General features: G+C 40.8%; 1 protein-coding gene and 1 long non-coding RNA gene across 7 annotated transcripts in view; both read left to right on the plus strand.

Moving 5' to 3' along the window:
* ELMO1 (engulfment and cell motility 1) overlaps positions 1-12,145 on the plus strand; it is a 584,006-nt gene that overhangs the window by 444,109 nt on the left and 127,752 nt on the right. The window lies entirely within an intron of this gene.
* Positions 1-12,145, plus strand: part of LOC133246134 (uncharacterized) — a 61,675-nt gene continuing 49,530 nt past the window's right edge. Inside the window, exon 1 of the long non-coding RNA XR_009735928.1 lies at positions 1-12,145. This exon is cut by the window's right edge and continues 32,977 nt beyond it. This is a non-coding gene — a long non-coding RNA (uncharacterized LOC133246134).

The following is a 12,145-nucleotide window of genomic DNA, read 5'->3' on the forward strand; positions in this document are numbered from 1 at the left end:
ACCTCAGTCTTACACATCTGTGCGCTGGTATTAGCAGCCTGAGCTAAAATGTAGCTTTGTCTTATTGTCTGCCAAGAAAACGGTGAATTGGAACAAGCACATGGAGGAATCAGCACTCTAGGCTAGGGTTCCCATGATGTGTGAGCCTCTGTATTCCAAAGACTGCATGCATCGCTCGGGTATGATGGGGTTTGTAGTTGACTGTGTGTTTTACTGGGATGTTGGTTTGTCTTGCTAGGATCAGTGTGAGGAGTGGAGTTTTGCCTTATGTTCCTGGGCACGAATCCATTTCAAAAGAGGAAGCTTTTAAAACTAAATTTATGAGAGTCAATCCTGTGCATGGCTGGGAGGAGAGAAGGGTGCAGGCACGGACCTGAGCTGCGAGCTGCTTGATTGTGTTGCCGGTGTTTGCGTTGTGAAGAGAGATGTTATTACAAAGGTTTGTCAAACACTTCTTCAGACCCTCAGCCAGAGAAAGAAGCATCTCTGCTGGGTGCACTGCCGTTCTTGCTCGGGAAGTATGCAACTGAGCTAGGTCGGGTCCCTTTCTTCGTTCACGAAATCGGTCTCCAAATTGAAATATATTCTCTCTCTTTTTAAAAAATTAATTGCAGAAAGAGTTAGAGTGCAGTCAGAGAGATTCCGGCTGTCAAGAAGCATGCTTCTAAATGACTCTGTTTTGCATCCTTTGAAACCAGAGAAGGTTTGCAAAGTTGAATTCAAGGATTGGCTCTTTGCCAGGGAACCGATGCTCTGAGCTAGTGCTCTGCTCCCTGGGGTTTAATTTTCTGACACTGGTGATGAAATTTTCAATTTTGTTGAGTAGAAAAAGGAGGAATAAGAAAGCAGTGCTGTAAACAGGCAATGGAGGGGCGGTGTGTGAAAGGAGAAACTCTTTGCCTTTAGGGACGCTTCTAGCTGCAAACTTAAATATATATGTGGTAAAATGGAACTCAAGCACTATCCTCAGCAGTAGGATGTAGGATTCCAGGGGAACTACAGTCTTTCCGAATGTGGAGAGAAGAGGCATTGCCTTTGGTTTGGGTGCAGAGAGTGGAAGCTGAACTTGGGGCTTCCAGCTCTACCTAATAAGCCTCTCCCCAGCATCTCTGTTGATATTGAAGCTTCATTACTGTGACTTTTTTTTAATGCGATTTCCCGCGTTATGTGCCAGGGAGACTGACAGCACACTTGACGTCTTCTGTTTACAGTCCACTTGGGTTCAGATAACAGAGAGAAACAAAGAGAAAAAAGCATTATCAAGATGCGTGTAAAGTAGTCATATATGGGAAGTCTCATTGGCTTGTCCTTTAAAACAAGGTCCTATTGACAGAAGAGCGTTGTAGGTCTTCACGTGGCTCTAGAATGGAATTTGCTGTGTCCTGAATGGATTCAGTGATGAACCGGTAAAGAAACAAAAGAGTAGGAAGGTTTTGCCTGTAGAAAACTTGAAAACAGAGCGAGGGTGATTGGGTGTTTAGGAAAGATCTTCGGCTTTTGTGACTGGTAAAGAGATAGGGTTAACTCTCTGGAGAACATGGAGAGTTTCCCAGCTCCGGGTGCCTGCATCCCACATGGGAAACCTGGCTGCTCCAGGTCCGCGTCTTGTCTGTTAACTGAAGCTCTCTAGAAATGAAGGCTGTCCTGTGATCCCAAGCTGCTCAGGATGGTGTGCTGATCGAGAATTCCACCTGATTGGAGGCGAGTGTGAGCATCTCTCTGCTGCATCTCACTACCCCGTACACCTCAGTATAGGCACAATTTGGAGGAAGTCTGGTTTCTAGAGGCTCTGCATTAAGTGCCTGTCACCTCATTAGAATGACCCTCCATCCTCTTTTGATCTCTTCTCTCCCCCTCTAGTGTCATTTGACATGAGCGGAGTGCTGGCACCTGTTGGCACGAATGAGAGAAAAAAATAGCCTTTTATGGAAGCAGTCAAAATGTAAAAAAGAAAAAAGAATAAGAGTAGTTATTAGCCTATTTTTTGTCATGGAAGTCTAAGAGTTTGAAAGCTATGAAACTCTCCCCTGGCTTAAGAAAATATCTTTATGCCGAATCACATAACATTTTGGGGATAGCCCATTTCAGGGTCAAGTAAGATCTCTGCCCTATGTGACTAGCCAAGAATTTATTATGCACTCATGTTCATTGTCTCCTTTTTGCAAATGGGTCCACTATGTACTGCTACAGCCAGGTCTCACTCAGCGTCTGGCTTAAGCAATGATTTCGGAATCTGAATGAGACCCTGGATGTTCTCACCTAAGATCTGTATTAAAAAGTTTTGGAAATCATTATAGATCATGGTGGTTTTCTCACTCCTGAGCTTAGAGGGTTGGTGAAGCTAGAATTATGGGACTTGAAAATGTTCTTTCAAGGACCAGAATTAATTGCATGTTTGTAACTGTTTAGTTTGCTCTTGGAAGAGAAGGCTTCTTCCCACTACCTCTTCTTGGAATTTGTAGGATGTAGGACATATTAGAAGGTTAAATGTAGAGACTTCCTTGATGGTACAATGGCTGAGACTTCACACTCCCAATGCAGGAGACCTGGTTCGATTCCTGATCAGGGAACTAGATCCTACATGTTGCAAATAAGAGTTTGCATGCTGCAACTAAGACCCAGAATAACCAAATATATAAATAAATATTTTTTAAAAAATAAAGATAAATATAAAGACCAAAAAGTGAATTCCCTTAGATTTTTAAGTGACTATCAGAGTTTCCCAACATTAAGTCAGAGTAAATATAAGTACATTGAATCTAATTCCTGAAATTTAGCATTAAGTTGGAATGATAAGATTCCTCAGTTCTCCCAGCAGTTGGAATAAAATCAATTACAACAGGGGTAGTTAACCTGCCTTGAGCATTAAGTGTGTGCCAGGCACTGTTCAATATATTTTATGCAGATGTAATAGCTCAACGAATCTTTATAGCAGCCCAGCAGAACTACTTGTATTCCTTACTTCCTAAGTGAGGAGATGGAGTCACCAAAAATGTAAAGAACTTGTTTTCGTTTATCCAGCTAGAAACTGGCAAGTGCTTGGTGTTTTCACACACATTGATTTACCACAATGCTGAATTTATGGGTGGACGGAGCCCAGGTGGGTAGAGGAAGGCGGTCTCCTAGGTCATCTAGTCTGACTAGTGGAGTCAGACCCCAGGGAGTTGAATTAAAGAGTCATTGCAATAATTAAAGTCAAATTAGAAAGGCACTGTGGGGTAGTTGAGTAAATTATTAATAATACCATTTAAGAAAAAAAATTTGAACTAAGTAAAAACCTGTCACCAAAATGCTGCATTTGTTCAACCCCACCACCACACCGTGTTCCTGTATGATGTGCCACCTTATTCTGCAGAGTATTTATTTGACTGGTATTAACTGGGTCAATTTCTATATGAAACCAGCTCCTCCTGGGCCATATGTGAGAGGTGGGAGGTCACTCTTTCCATAGCTGCCCTTTGCTTGCATTTTCCAGGAATGGTTTGCAGTTGCCATAGCAATGGTGAGGGTTGTTAAGGGCCACAACAATAGAGCAGCCAGGGTGTGCTATGGGAATCACCAGGGCTACCATGCTTTCTGAAGACTTGGCAAACAGGAGTGATGGCCCCAACTCAGAAAGATTCCAGGTAGTGACAGAGGACAAACAAAGACGAAGCAACTGAAAGGTCAATATTAGGCCTGGAAATCATCAAGTGACATAGATTTCAAAATATGCACCTCAGAGTTGCCATCATTGAGATAACTGGGGTAATGTGGAAGAGGGGTGAGTCTTCAGTTCCCACTTTAACCAGAGCATCTACATTCTATCTGTTTTGCAAACTGGCAATCTCCACTGAAGACTTACTAATGAAAAATGAAAGGAAAGGTTGGGTTCCTGAAAGGTTGGGTTCCTAGAAGGAAAAACAAAAATTATTGACCTCAAAATTTTCAGTTTGGCAGATAAAGAAATGAAAGACTGCAGCATAAAAGCAAGCTTACATTGCTATATGGAAAAGGAATCTGTAGGGGTCTTAATAGCAGCTTTTAAAAACATGGGTTATTTGTTATTTGTGTCTAATATTATGCAGTTTCTAGTATTACACCAAGTATTAATTTGTGTGGGCTTCTCTGGTGGCTCAGACAGTAAAGAATCTGCCTGCAATGCAGGAAATGCAGGTTTGATCCCTAGGTCAAGAAGATCCCCTGGAGAAGGAAATGGCAACCCACTCCAGTATTCTTGCCTGGAGAATTGCATGGACATAGGAGCCTGGTGGGCTACAGTCCATGGGGTCACAAAAGAGTTGGACACGACAGCAACAGCAACAATTCATATGTGTAGAAGACACATTTAATAACCATTCAATAAACAATGTCCTCCAGAAACAATATGACAGATCTCTTTCTAGAGCAGCATTGTCTAGCGGGAATACAATGCAATTTATATAATTTTAATTTTTTTAGCAGTCACATTAAAAAAGTAAAAAGAAAAAAAAAAAAAAACCCAAACTCTAAATCTGTTCATTTTAATAAATTATATTATTTAACCCAATATGTCCAAAATATTATCCTTTCTATATCAAACTACAAAATTATTAACAAAATATTTATATTCAAGTTTTTCATGCTAAGTCTCTGAAGTCTGACATATATTTTACACTTACAGCACAACACAATTTGGAGACTGAATTTTCACGGGAAATCTGTATTTAGATTTCACAAAATTTACAGTTACAAAAGTAGATTCAGGAACAGAAGTTGTTCTAAACATACTTAGAAGTTTTCCAATAACTGAAGTATCAATTTTAAAATTTAAATTAGCTAAAATTAAATAAAATTTCAAATTTCTAAAACAAAAAATGCAAAACAAACAACAAAACACCTCAACTGCATAGTCTCATGAACCACATGTTTCAAGGTTCCCACGACCATGTGTGGTTCGTGGCTACTCCCCTGGACAGTGTAGTGGTGAACCCTCAGAGAATTCTCCTTATAAACTAGGTCAGTTACATTTCTCACTTACTCATCAGGCCATGGCACCTTGATCTCTTTTACCTCTATTAGGTATCAAGCAGGCTTGCCCTGCTAACAAAGAGAAAAACCATACATTAGTATTCACAGATGTGTTTACCTTTTGCCCTTAACCATTGTGTGTGTCACATCCAGCATATAGCTAAATCTGGTTGCTCCATTGCACTGTTTGGCATGGGGGAATTAAAAGGTGTGCCATTCTGCATTGCAGAAAGTCAATATGCCATCCGTGGCATTTTTCAGTCCTCAGATATCTTGGCCTTGCCACTTGCTGCACTTTGGCACTACTTCCTTCAACTTAATATGCTCAGGGAACATGAGTTTCATTTTAATAATAAGCTAAGCAAACCAGAATAAGAAGGTAACTTTGCTGCAAACAGATAATTCTGTTTGCATAATTGAGGCTAAGGGATGATTTAACTGATGTCATCTTATTCAATTCTGCAAATTTTATTTATTTATAAAAGTTATTGAGGGCTTCCCCTGGCGGCTCAGTGGTAAAGAACCTGCCTGCCAATGCAGGAGACATGGGTTTGATCCCTGGGTCAGGAAGATCCCCTGGAGAAGGAAATGGCAACCCACTCCAGTATTCTTGCCTGGAGAATCCCATGGACAGAGGAGCCTGGTCGGCTACAGTCCATGGGGTCACAAAAGAGTCAGACACGACTTAGCGACTGAGCAACAACAACACATAAATTAATGACTGAATAGTGCCTGCAATTAATTTGGTCTTAAGATCTTTACTTTCAACATCCTTATCTAAAGTTTTCTTTTTATAAATATAAAAGCAATCATGAAAACAGAATCAACCTCTTCAATAACTAGATCAAAATGATGCTACAAAGTCTTCATAGAAGTATCCAATTCCAGCCTCCTAAAGATATTCTGACATTGACAATTTCAGCCCAGTCTGCCAGTGGAAGGATAAAGCTCACTCCAAGCTTGGTGCTCTTAGTCCTTCCATTAGTAAAGAGCTCTTTTAGAAATAACAGAAAAAATTGAGAAAGGAAAAAAATGCCATACGGTTAAATACCATCCCTAGAAGTGGGGATGCCTTCTGGTTCAACTCCACCCATTTCTAGCGTGTTGGACAGAACTGCCAAGGAGAATGCCTTGTGCACTTAAGCACTTGACAAGTGTTGGTTGGGTGAAATTGTGTGAGTCCTTTGCAACTTCTTTCTTTCTATGACATGACTTAATCTTTTTGTTCTGAGACAACAGTGGCAAACCAAGTAGATTAAACCATAGGCAGTGTTGACTCTTGAGAGCAAAATGACTTGGTATGTGAATCTGCTGATATTTGGCCAAGCCAAGAGCTAATCCACTCAATCATGAATGAAAAGAAGTGCTGTGGGATTTCAGTAATTACAGAGACACTGGGAACTAGCTGTATGTTACATAAGTAAAATTATCATTACAGTAATTGCTTTTGCATTATCACAGGATTTTGAAGTTCACTAGCTTATTTCATCTAGAAAGTCAGGACTAGAAAACTATCATATAGAGGACAGAGCAGTAGTCTCGCATTGTCATCTCTACTTTAAGAATTAAATTTTACAAGTCACTTAACGCTTATGCTCCTCAGCATCTTCACATGAGTAAGGAGGAGTTTAGACCTGGTGACTTCCCGGGTCATGAATGTGTCAAGTTGGAAACATTCAGTCCTCGAGGGCCCATGCTCCATTGGTTACAGTAGTCTTTCCCATTGTACCCAGACAGAGCTTCAGAATCCTTCTTAACACAGCGCTAAGTCAGCCACTGCCAAAGGATCAGAATTGGCTTAAAGCTGAAACTGACTTTTCATCCTCTCCTAGGTCGCTTCATCAGCTCGGTGCCTTGTGTAAGACTTTGGAAAGGAACATACAGGGAATTATCATCAGTATGCAGGGTTTCAGCGATAAGGGAATGACAGTTCTTGCCTCAGCCCCTTGCTCAGCTGTTCCATGGAGGTGTTGCCATCTGACAGGGAGGGCTGCAGCCTGGCACTTCGGGAGCTCACTTCTCTCTTCCTTTGAGCTCTAAGTGATGAGGGACCTGTCAAGGAGAGCAGTTCACTGGCATCATTCCCAGACCTGGAAGCATAATGAAATAAAATTTCATTCTGACTTGGTTGGAATTCTTCTAGCTGAACATTTGAGATAGCATCTGGGACAATTCTAACATCCAGTTGCCTGGTTGGAATGAAGCACCCATCAGCTATTGGCTTTCATTCAGTCAGAGCCTCTTGGGACAAATCATTTCTATCTACAGCCAGCCCAGTCCAGAGGTCCCAGCAGATGATGCAGAGCCTGCTCATGTCTAACGGGCCAGCAAAGTGAAATCTGCATTTCAGAAGCTTTATCATTTGCAAAGAGTGATTTCAAAGCAGGAAGCGTCTGAAAGTCACTGATGCTGGTACTCCCTCTAGACTTCTCAACATTAAGGCTTTAATTTGAGACTCAGGTTTGAGGGGTATTATGCTGGTACTGTCCACTGGTACTCTTTCTAGTACCCCCAAAGAGTGGGAGCAGGGCCACACCCCTCCAGCTATGGAGAGTGGTGGGGTTTGAGGGGCAAAAGCCTTCATTGACTCCATGAGCCAGGCTCAAATGCCTTTGCAAATTAGACCCAACAAGCTTTGCAAAGACTGCCTTATGGACCATCCCTGTCCATTCTGAGTTTTCCAAGCACTGTGTAGATGATTATTTAACCTTTATGAATCCTAGTTTTCCTTATCTGTTAAAATAGAAGTAAAGATGCATAATTCACAGGGCTGTTGAATGAAAATTAGAGTGATATCTGTGTGAGTGGTTAGTATGCTGTAATACACTACGTAAGGAGAAAACAGTATGATTATAGTCCTTGGGTAGAAGCCATTTACTTTTCATATCTCATAGAATATCTAGCTCAAAACTTTGGCTATGGAAGATTCTCTACTTGGACAACCAGGGTGCTTGCTGTCTGCTCTCAGGTCATTCTCCTTAAACCACAGGGGCTATATCCCAGCTCTGCTAGTGCTGGAGGCCACCCAGAAGAGAGCACTGCCCTTAGAACCCCATTGTTCGTTGCTGAGTTGCTAAGTTGTATCCAACTCTTTTGTGACCACATGGACTGTAGCCCACAAGCCCACTGTAATTCATGGGGTTTCTCAGGCAAGAAGACTGAAGTGGGTTGTCACTTCCTTCTCCAGGGGATCTTTCTGACCCAGGGATCAAACTGGCATCTCCTGCATTGACAGACAGATTCTTTACCACTGAGCCACCAGGGAAGCACTTAGAACCAAAGCCCAAGATAAAAGTCCCAGCTTAGCCACTACTAAGATTTAGGTCTTGCCATGTTACCTCTCCAATTATTAGTATTTTCTTCCCTCACAGATAAAATATAAATATTATTTACACTAATCTGACATATAGAAATGTCTAAAGAACCAAAGAATTAACATTTTCCATGTGCTTTGTGAATTATGACATAAAGTATTACTATTATTATTTAAAATCTAATATCTCCTAACGACTCAGCCTTGTTTTTCTGAGGAAGGATAATTGGGAAGATGTTTCTGGAGGCAGAGTACCAGAAGCTCCAGGATGATGATGTATACTTTCCTGATTTTGGAAGCCAGTCAAGATCAAACGATATTGTGCTTCTAGGCAGATGCCTTGTGGCATTCAGGGATACTGTGAACTGCCATAAATAATTGGTGGTGTTTACATTTGTAAGTCAAGATGTTCTTGGGTCTCTGCAGATGGCCCATAAATCTTTCTGGATAGCCAAGTCTTAGCCATACAACACCAATTCTGTCCTTCTTCTTGAAAATATAATAAGCAGCTTTGAAAGCATGCATATTTTGAGTTCTTCTCTATGCAAGTTCTCAGACACTTCTTGATCGCTTTCTTCCCCTCCCCTACCCACCCTCTACCACCGCCAGCCATGAACTTCATACCCCTGAATTATACATTCTGTCAAGAGAGGAGGTGTGATTTCTTCCTTTGTAACATCTGGTGATCTGTTTATTGTATTCCCGTGGAAAAGACTCTGATGCTGGGAGGGACTGGGGGCAGGAGGAGAAGGGGACGACAGAGGATGAGATGGCTGGATGGCATCACTGACTCGATGGACGTGAGTCTGGGTAAACTCCAGGAGTTGGTGATGGACAGGGAGGCCTGGCGTGCTGCGCTTCATGGGGTCGCAAAGAGTCAGACACGACTGAGCGACTGAACTGAACTGAACTGAACATCCTAGATCTTGAGGAAACCTGAGTCCCAGGATGTCTAATAAATTTCGTCAGGTGACAGCCTGGGGGTACTGGGGGTAGTTACCAGGGCTCTTCATCTGGACTCAGTGGTCCCATGGATGGGAAGGGGAGCAGCACCATGCAGTTACGTTATTACAAGTAGAAAAAAGGAGGCTCAGAGAAATTGATTGACTTGCTAATATGTCTCTGTTAACAAAGGACAGTGGCCACATTTGCTTGCTCTCTCAATTTATTCAACAATCAATACTTGCTGAATGCCTACTGTGTATGAATTCTAGGCCTTAGTATTATCTGTGAACATAGATAATCTATGACGATCTATGGATTATTCTGCACGGAGGTTTATTTTTAATGCAATCATTAGTGTCAAAATTGGAATTGCCTAAAATGCAGAGGCCATGATAAGAAAAATTTCCGACAGACAAGTTATTTATATATTCATTAATTCATTCATGCATTCACTTATGCATTTATTTCCATGCCCATTTGCATAAAGAATAAATATCTACTTTCAAAAATTGGGGCCTTGGAAGAACTGTTTGAAAACAACTTGAAAGAAATCGATGAAAACAAATTGGCCAATAACTGTCCTTACCTTCTGCCTTCTTTTCTCCTGGTCTCTGTTTATGGCCTTGCTGGCACAGAGTTAGAAATGAACACAGAAGAAGATCTGAATTGTAAGAGCAAACACAAGAGCTGTGCACTCTTTTAGTTTTGCAAAACAACTTACAAGTTGAAATTTGGATGAACCAGATTTTTTTCACTTTACCAGAGGTTTCTGAACTGTTAGAATTGTCAAAGAAGAAATAATCCAGCTATGGTGATCAAGAACTGTGGCAACTCCATGTCTCCTGGGCAGAGGTATAAGTATGAGTGGGTAGGAAAATCTTTTAGCTCAATATCTGAGCATTATAGGTAACTATACAATAATCACACTGTGTGTAGCGAGCTATCATTTTCTTCCACCCCTGCTTAATTTATGTCCTTCATAAACTCACTCCCAGTCACTTGCTTCAAGGCCAGAGTAATGTTAGAAACATTTATTTTGGTGGGCATATGAATTGTGCCTTTTCTATGCTAGGCACTTTACATATTCTTAGGTCCTTTTAATGGAATTTCTCAAACCTTTAAAAAAATATTTTCAGTGTAACTATTATTTTTAAATTACCACATGCCATGGTCTATCAGGATACAAGTTTTTACCAAAAGGTGCATCCCTGTATACTCAAAGGATGAATAGAAGTCGAGAATCCGGGAGGCTTTAGTGTGATTCTCAGTCTCCATCATTTTTCCTAACATAGTTTCAGTATCGTGCTAACAGCAATGTTAAAAGACATTATATCCCCTTTTACAGGTAAGGGGATAGAGATGTAGAAGAGTTAGCTTATGATCCATCTAGTAAGTGGCAGTGAAAGTGAAAATGTTAGTCCCTCAGTCGTGTCCTACTCTTTTCGACTCTCTGGACTATAGCCCACCAGGCTCCTCTGTCCATGAAATTCTCCAGGCATGCATACTGGAGTGGGTTGCCATTTTCTTCTCCAGGGGATCTTCCTGACCCAGGCATTCAACCCGGGTCTCCTGCATTGCAGGCAGATTCTTTACCATCTGAGCCACCAGGGAAGTAAGTGGAAGAATCCAGGTCTCTCTGGAAGTAAGTTCAAATCCAGGTCTCTCTGACTCCCAAGCCTCCTATATCAACCTGGAAGTCATATATATGTGGCTTCCAAGTTAACTTGAAAGTCACATATATATATATATATATATATATATATATATATATATATGAGGCTTTCATATATGTATAAAACACATATATATGACTTCCAAGTTCACACACACACACACACACACACATATATATATTCTGTTTCAGAGAAGTACAATAGTATGATTAACAGCTAACATTTAAGCATAAAATTCTATTATGAAAAAAGTTTGAGTAGAATCAAGATAGAATGGGAAAAATGGGAAGCAGGATGAGAATTTGAGTTCTAGGACAGAGGTTCACAAGTGACTCATGGGCCAAATCCAAGCCATGGCCTATTCTTGTAAATAAAATTTGGTTGGAATCTAGCCATGCCCATTTGTCTATGTACTGTCTGTGGCTGCCCTCATGCTACAATAGCAGTGTTGATTAGGTATGACAGAGACTGCCCGGAAGGCTTAAAATTATATTTGGCCTTTTATATTAAAAGTTTGCTGACCTGTATTAAATGAGAAAAATGAAGATGTGAAATTTCCAGTTATTAAAGAAGAACTTATTCACATATGTTTAAATGAGCAATTACGGGTATCAAATCACTCTTGTATGCATATCCAAGGATACACTTTTAAAAGCGATGCAACCATTTTATTTTTTAAATATCAACACTGTGATACACTGAAAATTATATTCTTTGCAACTATTTCAACTTCAATAAAAAATTTTCCTAAGTCAACATAAAAATTTGTTAAAGAGTATGTAGATTTTTAAAAAATAGAGAGTTAGGAGACCAGTACTCTAGAAGACAGGATCAGGGATGGGGCTTTCCATAGTTCAAGGTCATCCAGTGATGGAGGGAATTTGTTTTCTTCTCATGGGGCAAACTGAGCCCCAAGTGTAAATGTCACCCCTCAGTCAAGACTCCAATAGGACAGTGCTAAAGAGTGATTTCTTAGACATCTGGGTTCAGTCCTTCAGATCAGAAATACCTTTCACGAGCCTCTGTACTGGCCTTTCTGTCAGCCAGCCGTGCTCCTTGACAAGGTAGAAGGCTGGGCTTTTCATGATGTACCTGCAGACTTGATGGGAGTCTGTGCTGTGCTCTAGCTGCCCTGACTATGGGTTGTCCTAGACAAGTGGATGTTTAAACCTGTCTAGCAACCTTGATGTATGTTAGGAGTTGAATTGTGTCCTCCTTCAAAAAA

The sequence above is a fragment of the Bos javanicus genome, chromosome 4 (genome assembly GCF_032452875.1).
Source record: "Bos javanicus breed banteng chromosome 4, ARS-OSU_banteng_1.0, whole genome shotgun sequence".
NCBI lineage: Eukaryota > Metazoa > Chordata > Mammalia > Artiodactyla > Bovidae > Bos > Bos javanicus.